This window comes from Scyliorhinus torazame, chromosome 21 (assembly GCF_047496885.1).
Source record: "Scyliorhinus torazame isolate Kashiwa2021f chromosome 21, sScyTor2.1, whole genome shotgun sequence".
NCBI lineage: Eukaryota > Metazoa > Chordata > Chondrichthyes > Carcharhiniformes > Scyliorhinidae > Scyliorhinus > Scyliorhinus torazame.
This window is the reverse complement of record NC_092727.1, coordinates 58,090,453-58,103,951: the sequence shown is the minus strand read 5'-3', so window position 1 is coordinate 58,103,951 and position 13,499 is coordinate 58,090,453. Positions and strand designations below refer to the sequence as shown.

The window sequence follows — 13,499 nt, the reverse complement described above, 5'->3', positions numbered from 1 at the left end:
CTTTTACAGAGCTCCCAAACGACAGTGCTTTTACAGAGCTCCCAAACGACAGTGCTTTTACAGAGCTCCCAAACAACAGTGCTTTTACAGAGCTCCCAAACAACAGTGCTTTTACAGAGCTCCCAAACAACAGTGCTTTTACAGAGCTCCCAAACAACAGTGCTTTTACAGAGCTCCCAAACAACAGTGATTTTACAGAGCTCCCATAGGACAGTGTTTTTACAGAGCTCCCAAACAACAGTGATTTTACAGAGCTCCCATAGGACAGTGTTTTTACAGAGCTCCCAAACAACAGTGATTTTACAGAGCTCCCATAGGACAGTGCTTTTACAGAGCTCCCAAACGACAGTGCTTTTACAGAGCTTCCAAACAACAGTGCTTTTACAGAGCTCCCAAACAACAGTGCTTTTACAGAGCTCCCAAACAACAGTGCTTTTACAGAGCTCCCAAACAACAGTGATTTTACAGAGCTCCCATAGGACAGTGTTTTTACAGAGCTCCCAAACAACAGTGCTTTTACAGAGCTCCCATACGACAGTGCTTTTACACAACTCGCAAAAGACAGTGCTTTTACAGAGCTCCCAAATGACAGTGCTTTTACAGAGCTCCCAAACAACAGTGCTTTTACAGAGCTCGCAAACAACAGTGCTTTTACAGAGCTCCCATACGACAGTGCTTTTACACAACTCGCAAACGACAGTGCTTTTACAGAGCTTCCAAGCAACAGTGCTTTTACAGAGCTCCCAAACGACAGTGCTTTTACAGAGCTCCCATACGACAGTGCTTTTACAGAGCTCCCATACGACAGTGCTTTTACAGAGCTCCCAAACTACAGTGCTTTTACAGAGCTCCCAAACAACAGTGCTTTTACAGAGCTCGTAAACAACAGTGCTTTTGCAGAGCTCCCAAATGACAGTGCTTTTACAGAGCTCCCAAATGACAGTGCTTTTACAGTGCTCCCAAATGACAGTGCTTTTACAGAGCTCCCAAACGACAGTGTTTTACTGAGCTCCCAAACGACAGTGCTTTTACAGAGCTCGCAAACAACAGTGCTTTTACAAAGCTCGCAAACAACAGTGCTTTTACAGAGCTCGCAAACAACAGTGCTTTTCCAGAGCTCCCAAATGACAGTGCTTTTACAGAGCTCCCAAATGACAGTGCTTTTACAGAGCTCGCAAACAACAGTGCTTTTACAGTGCTCCCAAATGACAGTGCTTTTACAGAGTTCCCAAACGACAGTGTTTTACTGAGCTCCCAAACGACAGTGCTTTTACAGAGCTCGCAAACAACAGTGCTTTTACAAAGCTCGCAAACAACAGTGCTTTTACAGAGCTCCCATACAACAGTGCTTTTACACAACTCGCAAACGACAGTGCTTTTACAGAGCTCCCATACGACAGTGCTTTTACAGGGCTCCCAAACAACAGTGCTTTTACAGAGCTCCCCATACGACAGTGCCTTTACACAACTCGCAAACGACAGTACTTTTACATAGCTCCCAAACGACAGTGCTTTTACAGAGCTCCCAAACAACAGTGCTTTTACAGAGCTCCCAAACAACAGTGCTTTTACAGAGTTCCCAAACGACAGTGCTTTTACAGAGGTCCCATACCACAGTGCTTTTACAGAGCTCCCAAATGACAGTGCTTTTACAGAGCTCCCATACGACAGTGCTTTTACAGAGCTCCCAAACAACAGTGCTTTTACAGAACTCGCAAACAACAGTGCTTTTACAGAGTTGCCAAACGACAGTGCTTTTACAGAGCTTCCAAATGACAGTGCTTTTACAGAGCTCCCAAATGACAGTGCTTTTACAGAGCTCCCATACGACAGTGCTTTTACAGAGCTCCCAAACAACAGTGCTTTTACAGAACTCGCAAACGACAGTGCTTTTACAGAGCTCATAAACGACAGTGCTTTTACAGAGCTTCCAAACGACATTGCTTTTACAGAGCTCCTAAACGACAGTGCTTTTACAGAGCTTCCAAACGACAGTGCTTTTACAGAGCTCCCAAACGACAGTGCTTTTACAGAGCTCCCAAACGACAGTGCTTTTACAGAGCTCCCAAATGACAGTGCTTTTGCAGAGCTCCCAAATGACAGTGCTTTTACAGAGCTCCCAAATGACAGTGCTTTTACAGTGCTCCCAAATGACATTGCTTTTACAGAGCTCCCAAACGACAGTGTTTTACTGAGCTCCCAAATGACAGTGCTTTTACAGAGCTCGCAAACAACAGTGCTTTTACAAAGCTCGCAAACAACAGTGCTTTTACAGAGCTCGCAAACAACAGTGCTTTTCCAGAGCTCCCAAATGACAGTGCTTTTACAGAGCTCCCAAATGACAGTGCTTTTACAGAGCTCGCAAACAACAGTGCTTTTACAGTGCTCCCAAATGACAGTGCTTTTACAGAGTTCCCAAACGACAGTGTTTTACTGAGCTCCCAAACGACAGTGCTTTTACAGAGCTCGCAAACAACAGTGCTTTTACAAAGCTCGCAAACAACAGTGCTTTTACAGAGCTCGCAAACAACAGTGCTTTTACAGAGCTCCCATACGACAGTGCTTTTACTCAACTCGCAAACAACAGTGCTTTTACAGAGCTCCCATACGACAGTGCTTTTACACAACTCGCAAACGACAGTGCTTTTACAGAGCTCCCATACGACAGTGCTTTTACAGGGCTCCCAAACAACAGTGCTTTTACAGAGCTCCCATACGACAGTGCCTTTACACAACTCGCAAACGACAGTACTTTTACAGAGCTCCCAAACGACAGTGCTTTTACAGAGCTCCCAAACAACAGTGCTTTTACAGAGCTCCCAAACAACAGTGCTTTTACAGAGTTCCCAAACGACAGTGCTTTTACAGAGCTCCCATACGACAGTGCTTTTACAGAGCTCCCAAACGACAGTGCTTTTACAGAGCTCGCAAACAACAGTGCTTTTACAAAGCTCGCAAACAACAGTGCTTTTACAGAGCTCGCAAACAACAGTGCTTTTACAGAGCTCCCAAATGACAGTGCTTTTACAGAGCTCCCAAACAACAGTGCTTTTACAGAGCTCGCAAACAACAGTGCTTTTACAGAGCTCCCATACGACAGTGCCTTTACACAACTCGCAAACGACAGTACTTTTACAGAGCTCCCAAACGACAGTGCTTTTACAGAGCTCCCAAACAACAGTGCTTTTACAGAGCTCCCAAACAACAGTGCTTTTACAGAGTTCCCAAACGACAGTGCTTTTACAGAGGTCAAATACCACAGTGCTTTTACAGAGCTCCCAAATGACAGTGCTTTTACAGAGCTCCCATACGACAGTGCTTTTACAGAGCTCCCAAACAACAGTGCTTTTACAGAACTCGCAAACAACAGTGCTTTTACAGAGCTCCCATACGACAGTGCTTTTACAGAGCTCCCAAATGACAGTGCTTTTACAGAGCTCCCATACGACAGTGCTTTTACAGAGCTCCCAAACGACAGTGCTTTTACAGAGCTCCCAAATGACAGTGCTTTTACAGAGCTCCCAAACGACAGTGCTTTTACAGAGCTCATAAACAACAGTGCTTTTACAGAGCTCATAAACGACAGTGCTTTTACAGAGCTTCCAAACGACAGTGCTTTTACAGAGCTCCCAAACGACAGTGCTTTTACAGAGCTCCCAAACGACAGTGCTTTTACAGAGCTCCCAAACGACAGTGCTTTTACAGAACTCCCAAACGACAGTGCTTTTACAGAGCTTCCAAACGACAGTGCTTTTACAGAACTCCCAAACGACCGTGTTTTTACTGAACTCCCAAATGGCAATGCTTTTACAGAGCTTCCAAATGACAGTGCTTTTACAGAGCTCCCAAACAACAGTGCTTTTACAGAGCTCGCAAACGACAGTGCTTTTACAGACCTCCCATACGACAGTGCTTTTGCAGAGTTCCCAAACGACAGTGCTTTTACAGAGCTCCAAAACAACAGTGCTTTTACAGAGCTCCCATACGACAGTGCTTTTACAGAGCTCGCAAACGACAGTGCTTTTACAGAGCTCCCATACGACAGTGCTTTTACAGAGCTCCCATTCGACAGTGTTTTGCAGAGCTCGCAAACAACAGTGCTTTTACAGAGCTCCCATACGACTGTGCTTTTACAGAGCTCGCAAACAACAGTGCTTTTACAGAGCTCCCATACGACAGTGCTTTTCCAGAGCTCCCAAACAACAGTGCTTTTACTGAGTTCCCAAACGACAGTGCTTTTCCAGAGCTCCCAAACAGTTGTTTTACAGAGCTCCCAAACAACAGTGCTTTTACAGACCTCCGAAACAACAGTGCTTTTCCAGAGCTCCCAAACAACAGTGCTTTTACAGACCTCCCAAACAGTGCTTTTACAGAGCTCCCAAACGACAGTGCTTTTTCAGAGCTCGCAACCGACAGTGCTTTTACAGAGATCCCAAACAACAGTGCTTTTACAGAGCTCGCAAACAACAGTGCTTTTACAGAGCTCCCATACGACAGTGCTTTTACACAACTCGCAAACGACAGTGCTTTTACAGAGCTTCCAAGCAACAGTGCTTTTACAGAGCTCCCAAACGACAGTGCTTTTACAGAGCTCCCAAACTACAGTGCTTTTACAGAGCTCCCAAACAACAGTGCTTTTACAGAGCTCGTATACAACAGTGCTTTTACGGAGTTCCCAAACGACAGTGCTTTTACAGAGCTTCCAAACGACAGTGCTTTTACAGAGCTCCCAAACGACAGTGCTTTTACAGAGCTCCCAATCGACAGTGCTTTTACAGAGCTCCCAAATGACAGAGCTTTTGCAGAGCTCCCAAATGACAGTGCTTTTACAGAGCTCCCAAATGACAGTGCTTTTACAGTGCTCCCAAATGACAGTGCTTTTACAGAGCTCCCAAACGACAGTGTTTTACTGAGCTCCCAAACGACAGTGCTTTTACAGAGCTCGCAAACAACAGTGCTTTTACAAAGCTCGCAAACAACAGTGCTTTTACAGAGCTCGCAAACAACAGTGCTTTTACAGAGCTCCCAAATGACAGTGCTTTTACAGAGCTCCCAAATGACAGTGCTTTTACAGAGCTCGCAAACAACAGTGCTTTTACAGTGCTCCCAAATGACAGTGCTTTTCCAGAGTTCCCAAACGACAGTGTTTAACTGAGCTCCCAAACGACAGTGCTTTTACAGAGCTCGCAAACAACAGTGCTTTTACAAAGCTCGCAAACAACAGTGCTTTTACAGAGCTCGCAAACAACAGTGCTTTTACAGAGCTCCCAAATGACAGTGCTTTTACAGAGCTCCCAAACAACAGTGCTTTTACAGAGCTCGCAAACAACAGTGCTTTTACAGAGCTCCCATACGACAGTGCTTTTACACAACTCACAAACGACAGTGATTTTACAGAGCTCCCATACGACAGTGCTTTTACACAACTCGCAAACGACAGTGCTTTTACAGAGCTCCCATACGACAGTGCTTTTACAGGGCTCCCAAACAACAGTGCTTTTACAGAGCTCCCAAACAACAGTGCTTTTACAGAGCTCCCATACGACAGTGCTTTTACAGAGCTCCCAAATGACAGTGCATTTACAGAGCTCCCATACGACAGTGCTTTTACAGAGCTCCCAAACAACAGTGCTTTTACAGAGCTCCCAAATGACAGTGCTTTTACAGAGCTCCCAAACAACAGTGCTTTTACAGAGCTCCCAAATGACAGTGCTTTTACAGAGCTCCTAAACGACAGTGCTTTTACAGAGCTTCCAAACGACAGTGCTTTTACAGAGCTCCTAAACGACAGTGCTTTTACAGAGCTTCCAAACGACAGTGCTTTTACAGAGCTTCCAAACGACAGTGCTTTTACAGAGCTCCCATACGACAGTGCCTTTACACAACTCGCAAACGACAGTGCTTTTACAGAGCTCCCAAACGACAGTGCTTTTACAGAGCTCCCAAACAACAGTGCTTTTACAGAGCTCCCAAACAACAGTGCTTTTACAGAGTTCCCAAACGACAGTGCTTTTACAGAGGTCCCATACCACAGTGCTTTTACAGAGCTCCCAAATGACAGTGCTTTTACAGAGCTCCCATACGACAGTGCTTTTACAGAGCTCCCAAACAACAGTGCTTTTACAGAACTCGCAAACAACAGTGCTTTTACAGAGTTCCCAAACGACAGTGCTTTTACAGAGCTTCCAAATGACAGTGCTTTTACAGAGCTCCCAAACGACAGTGCTTTTACAGAGCTCCCAAACGACAGTGCTTTTACAGAGCTCCCAAATGACAGTGCTTTTCCAGAGCTCCCAAACAGTTGTTTTACAGAGCTCCCAAACAACAGTGCTTTTACAGACCTCCCAAACAACAGTGCTTTTCCAGAGCTCCCAAACAACAGTGCTTTTACAGAGTTCCCAAACAACAGTGCTTTTACAGAGCTCCCATACGACAGTGCTTTTACACAACTCGCAAACGACAGTGCTTTTACAGAGCTCCCATACGACAGTGCTTTTACTCAACTCGCAAACAACAGTGCTTTTACAGAGCTCCCAAATGACAGTGCTTTTACAGAGCTCCCAAACAACAGTGCTTTTACAGAGCTCCCATACGACTGTGCCTTTACACAAATCGCAAACGACAGTGCTTTTACAGAGCTCCCATACGACAGTGCTTTTACACAGCTCGCAAACAACAGTGCTTTTACAGAGCTCGCAAACAACAGTGCTTTTACAGAGCTCCCAAACGACAGTGCTTTTACAGAGCTCCCAAACAACAGTGCTTTTACAGAGCTCCCAAACAACAGTGCTTTTACAGCGTTCCCAAACGACAGTGCTTTTACAGAGGTCCCATACCACAGTGCTTTTACAGAGCTCCCAAATGACAGTGCTTTTACAGAGCTCCCATACGACAGTGCTTTTACAGAGCTCATAAACGACAGTGCTTTTACAGAGCTTCCAAACGACATTGCTTTTACAGAGCTCCTAAACGACAGTGCTTTTACAGAGCTTCCAAACGACAGTGCTTTTACAGAGCTCCCAAACGACAGTGCTTTTACAGAGCTCGCAAACGACAGTGCTTTTACAGAGCTCCCAAACGACAGTGCTTTTACAGAGCTCGCAAACGACAGTGCTTTTACAGAACTCCCAAACGACAGTGCTTTTACAGAGCTTCCAAACGACAGTGCTTTTACAGAGCTCCTAAACGACAGTGCTTTTACAGAACTCCCAAACGACCGTGTTTTTACAGAACTCCCAAATGGCAATGCTTTTACAGAGCTTCCAAATGAAAGTGCTTTTACAGAGCTCCCAAACAACAGTGCTTTTACAGAGCTCGCAAACGACAGTGCTTTTACAGAGCTCCCATACGACAGTGCTTTTGCAGAGCTCCCAAACGACAGTGCTTTTACAGAGCTCCAAAACAACAGTGCTTTTACAGAGCTCCCATACGACAGTGCTTTTACAGAGCGCGCAAACGACAGTGCTTTTACAGAGCTCCCATACGACAGTGCTTTTACAGAGCTCCCAAATGACAGTGCTTTTACAGAGCTCCCATACGACAGTGCTTTTACAGAGCTCCCAAACGACAGTGCTTTTACAGAGCTCCCAAATGACAGTGCTTTTACAGAGCTCCCAAACAACAGTGCTTTTACAGAGCTCATAAACGACAGTGCTTTTACAGAGCTCATAAACGACAGTGCTTTTACAGAGCTTCCAAACGACAGTGCTTTTACAGAGCTTCCAAACGACAGTGCTTTTACAGAGCTCACAAACGACAGTGCTTTTACAGAGCTCCCAAACGACAGTGCTTTTACAGAGCTCCCAAACGACAGTGCTTTTACAGAACTCCCAAACGACAGTGCTTTTACAGAGCTTCCAAACGACAGTGCTTTTACAGAACTCCCAAACGACCGTGTTTTTACTGAACTCCCAAATGGCAATGCTTTTACAGAGCTTCCAAATGACAGTGCTTTTACAGAGCTCCCAAACAACAGTGCTTTTACAGAGCTCGCAAACGACAGTGCTTTTACAGAGCTCCCATACGACAGTGCTTTTGCAGAGTTCCCAAACGACAGTGCTTTTACTGAGCTCCAAAACGACAGTGCTTTTACAGAGCTCCCATACGACAGTGCTTTTACAGAGCTCGCAAACGACAGTGCTTTTACAGAGCTCCCATACGACAGTGCTTTTACAGAGCTCCCATTCGACAGTGTTTTGCAGAGCTCGCAAACAACAGTGCTTTTACAGAGCTCCCATACGACAGTGCTTTTACAGAGCTCGCAAACAACAGTGCTTTTACAGAGCTCCCATACGACAGTGCTTTTCCAGAGCTCCCAAACGACAGTGCTTTTACTGAGTTCCCAAACGACAGTGCTTTTACAGAGCTCCCAAACAGTTGTTTTACAGAGCTCCCAAACAACAGTGCTTTTACAGACCTCCCAAACAACAGTGCTTTTACAGACCTCCCAAACAACAGTGCTTTTCCAGAGCTCCCAAACAACAGTGCTTTTACAGAGTTCCCAAACGACAGAGCTTTTACAGACCTCCCAAACAGTGCTTTTACAGAGCTCCCAAACGACAGTGCTTTTACAGAGCTCGCAACCGACAGTGCTTTTACAGAGATCCCAAACAACAGTGCTTTTACAGAGCTCGCAAACAACAGTGCTTTTACAGAGCTCCCATACGACAGTGCTTTTACACAACTCGCAAACGACAGTGCTTTTTCAGAGCTTCCAAGCAACAGTGCTTTTACAGAGCTCCCAAACGACAGTGCTTTTACAGAGCTCCCAAACTTCAGTGCTTTTACAGAGCTCCCAAACAACAGTGCTTTTACAGAGCTCGTATACAACAGTGCTTTTACGGAGTTCCCAAACGACAGTGCTTTTACAGAGCTTCCAAACGACAGTGCTTTTACAGAGCTCCCAAACGACAGTGCTTTTACAGAGCTCCCAATCGACAGTGCTTTTACAGAGCTCCCAATCGACAGTGCTTTTACAGAGCTCCCAAATGACAGAGCTTTTGCAGAGCTCCCAAATGACAGTGCTTTTACAGAGCTCCCATACGACAGTGCTTTTACAGAGCTCCCAAACGACAGTGCTTTTACAGAGCTCCCAATCGACAGTGCTTTTACAGAGCTCCCAAATGACAGAGCTTTTGCAGAGCTCCCAAATGACAGTGCTTTTACAGAGCTCCCAAATGACAGTGCTTTTACAGTGCTCCCAAATGACAGTGCTTTTACAGAGCTCCCAAACGACAGTGTTTTACTGAGCTCCCAAACGACAGTGCTTTTACAGAGCTCGCAAACAACAGTGCTTTTACAAAGCTCGCAAACAACAGTGCTTTTACAGAGCTCGCAAACAACAGTGCTTTTACAGAGCTCCCAAATGACAGTGCTTTTACAGAGCTCCCAAATGACAGTGCTTTTACAGAGCTCGCAAACAACAGTGCTTTTACAGTGCTCCCAAATGACAGTGCTTTTCCAGAGTTCCCAAACGACAGTGTTTAACTGAGCTCCCAAACGACAGTGCTTTTACAGAGCTCGCAAACAACAGTGCTTTTACAAAGCTCGCAAACAACAGTGCTTTTACAGAGCTCGCAAACAACAGTGCTTTTACAGAGCTCCCAAATGACAGTGCTTTTACAGAGCTCCCAAACAACAGTGCTTTTACAGAGCTCGCAAACAACAGTGCTTTTACAGAGCTCCCATACGACAGTGCTTTTACACAACTCACAAACGACAGTGATTTTACAGAGCTCCCATACGACAGTGCTTTTACACAACTCGCAAACGACAGTGCTTTTACAGAGCTCCCATACGACAGTGCTTTTACAGGGCTCCCAAACAACAGTGCTTTGACAGAGCTCCCAAACAACAGTGCTTTTACAGAGCTCCCATACGACAGTGCTTTTACAGAGCTCCCAAATGACAGTGCATTTACAGAGCTCCCATACGACAGTGCTTTTACAGAGCTCCCAAACAACAGTGCTTTTACAGAGCTCCCAAATGACAGTGCTTTTACAGAGCTCCCAAACAACAGTGCTTTTACAGAGCTCGCAAACAAGAGTGCTTTTACAGAGCTCCCAAATGACAGTGCTTTTACAGAGCTCCCAAACAACAGTGCTTTTACAGAGCTCATAAACGACAGTGCTTTTACAGAGCTCATAAACGACAGTGCTTTTACAGAGCTTCCAAACGACAGTGCTTTTACAGAGCTCCTAAACGACAGTGCTTTTACAGAGCTTCCAAACGACAGTGCTTTTCCAGAGCTCCCAAACAGTTGTTTTACAGAGCTCCCAAACAACAGTGCTTTTACAGACCTCCCAAACAACAGTGCTTTTCCAGAGCTCCCAAACAACAGTGCTTTTACAGAGTTCCCAAACAACAGTGCTTTTACAGAGCTCCCATACGACAGTGCTTTTACACAACTCGCAAACGACAGTGCTTTTACAGAGCTCCCATACGACAGTGCTTTTACTCAACTCGCAAACAACAGTGCTTTTACAGAGCTCCCAAATGACAGTGCTTTTACAGAGCTCCCAAACAACAGTGCTTTTTCAGAGCTCCCATACGACTGTGCCTTTACACAAATCGCAAACGACAGTGCTTTTACAGAGCTCCCATACGACAGTGCTTTTACACAGCTCGCAAACAACAGTGCTTTTACAGAGCTCGCAAACAACAGTGCTTTTACAGAGCTCCCAAACGACAGTGCTTTTACAGAGCTCCCAAACAACAGTGCTTTTACAGAGCTCCCAAACAACAGTGCTTTTACAGCGTTCCCAAACGACAGTGCTTTTACAGAGGTCCCATACCACAGCGCTTTTACAGAGCTCCCAAATGACAGTGCTTTTACAGAGCTCCCATACGACAGTGCTTTTACAGAGCTCCCAAACAACAGTGCTTTTACAGAACTCGCAAACGACAGTGCTTTTACAGAGCTCATAAACGACAGTGCTTTTACAGAGCTTCCAAACGACATTGCTTTTACAGAGCTCCTAAACGACAGTGCTTTTACAGCGTTCCCAAACGACAGTGCTTTTACAGAGGTCCCATACCACAGTGCTTTTACAGAGCTCCCAAACGACAGTGCTTTTTCAGAGCTCGCAACCGACAGTGCTTTTACAGAGATCCCAAACAACAGTGCTTTTACAGAGCTCGCAAACAACAGTGCTTTTACAGAGCTCCCATACGACAGTGCTTTTACACAACTCGCAAACGACAGTGCTTTTACAGAGCTTCCAAGCAACAGTGCTTTTACAGAGCTCCCAAACGACAGTGCTTTTACAGAGCTCCCAAACTACAGTGCTTTTACAGAGCTCCCAAACAACAGTGCTTTTACAGAGCTCGTATACAACAGTGCTTTTACGGAGTTCCCAAACGACAGTGCTTTTACAGAGCTTCCAAACGACAGTGCTTTTACAGAGCTCCCAAACGACAGTGCTTTTACAGAGCTCCCAATCGACAGCGCTTTTATAGAGCTCCCAAATGACAGAGCATTTGCAGAGCTCCCAAATGACAGTGCTTTTACAGAGCTCCCAAATGACAGTGCTTTTACAGTGCTCCCAAATGACAGTGCTTTTACAGAGCTCCCAAACGACAGTGTTTTACTGAGCTCCCAAACGACAGTGCTTTTACAGAGCTCGCAAACAACAGTGCTTTTACAAAGCTCGCAAACAACAGTGCTTTTACAGAGCTCGCAAACAACAGTGCTTTTACAGAGCTCCCAAATGACAGTGCTTTTACAGAGCTCCCAAATGACAGTGCTTTTACAGAGCTCGCAAACAACAGTGCTTTTACAGTGCTCCCAAATGACAGTGCTTTTCCAGAGTTCCCAAACGACAGTGTTTAACTGAGCTCCCAAACGACAGTGCTTTTACAGAGCTCGCAAACAACAGTGCTTTTACAAAGCTCGCAAACAACAGTGCTTTTACAGAGCTCGCAAACAACAGTGCTTTTACAGAGCTCCCAAATGACAGTGCTTTTACAGAGCTCCCAAACAACAGTGCTTTTACAGAGCTCGCAAACAACAGTGCTTTTACAGAGCTCCCATACGACAGTGCTTTTACACAACTCGCAAACGACAGTGCTTTTACAGAGCTCCCATACGACAGTGCTTTTACAGGGCTCCCAAACAACAGTGCTTTTACAGAGCTCCCAAACAACAGTGCTTTTACAGAGCTCCCATACGACAGTGCTTTTACAGAGCTCCCAAATGACAGTGCATTTACAGAGCTCCCATACGACAGTGCTTTTACAGAGCTCCCAAACAACAGTGCTTTTACAGAGCTCCCAAATGACAGTGCTTTTACAGAGCTCCCAAACAACAGTGCTTTTACAGAGCTCGCAAACAAGAGTGCTTTTACAGAGCTCCCAAATGACAGTGCTTTTACAGAGCTCCCAAACAACAGTGCTTTTACAGAGCTCATAAACGACAGTGCTTTTACAGAGCTCATAAACGACAGTGCTTTTACAGAGCTTCCAAACGACAGTGCTTTTACAGAGCTCCTAAACGACAGTGCTTTTACAGAGCTTCCAAACGACAGTGCTTTTACAGAGCTTCCAAACGACAGTGCTTTTACAGAGCTCCCATACGACAGTGCCTTTACACAACTCGCAAACGACAGTGCTTTTACAGAGCTCCCAAACGACAGTGCTTTTACAGAGCTCCCAAACAACAGTGCTTTTACAGAGCTCCCAAACAACAGTGCTTTTACAGAGTTCCCAAACGACAGTGCTTTTACAGAGGTCCCATACCACAGTGCTTTTACAGAGCTCCCAAATGACAGTGCTTTTACAGAGCTCCCATACGACAGTGCTTTTACAGAGCTCCCAAACAACAGTGCTTTTACAGAACTCGCAAACAACAGTGCTTTTACAGAGTTCCCAAACGACAGTGCTTTTACAGAGCTTCCAAATGACAGTGCTTTTACAGAGCTCCCAAACGACAGTGCTTTTACAGAGCTCCCAAACGACAGTGCTTTTACAGAGCTCCCAAATGACAGTGCTTTTCCAGAGCTCCCAAACAGTTGTTTTACAGAGCTCCCAAACAACAGTGCTTTTACAGACCTCCCAAACAACAGTGCTTTTCCAGAGCTCCCAAACAACAGTGCTTTTACAGAGTTCCCAAACAACAGTGCTTTTACAGAGCTCCCATACGACAGTGCTTTTACACAACTCGCAAACGACAGTGCTTTTACAGAGCTCCCATACGACAGTGCTTTTACTCAACTCGCAAACAACAGTGCTTTTACAGAGCTCCCAAATGACAGTGCTTTTACAGAGCTCCCAAACAACAGTGCTTTTACAGAGCTCCCATACGACTGTGCCTTTACACAAATCGCAAACGACAGTGCTTTTACAGAGCTCCCATACGACAGTGCTTTTACACAGCTCGCAAACAACAGTGCTTTTACAGAGCTCGCAAACAACAGTGCTTTTACAGAGCTCCCAAACGACAGTGCTTTTACAGAGCTCCCAAACAACAGTGCTTTTACAGAGCTCCCAAACAACAGTGCTTT

At 45.3% G+C, this 13,499-nt stretch overlaps 1 protein-coding gene across 11 annotated transcripts in view; it reads left to right on the top strand.

The window, feature by feature from the left end:
• LOC140398303 (rho GTPase-activating protein 32-like) overlaps positions 1-13,499 on the top strand; it is a 792,529-nt gene that overhangs the window by 703,258 nt on the left and 75,772 nt on the right. The window lies entirely within an intron of this gene.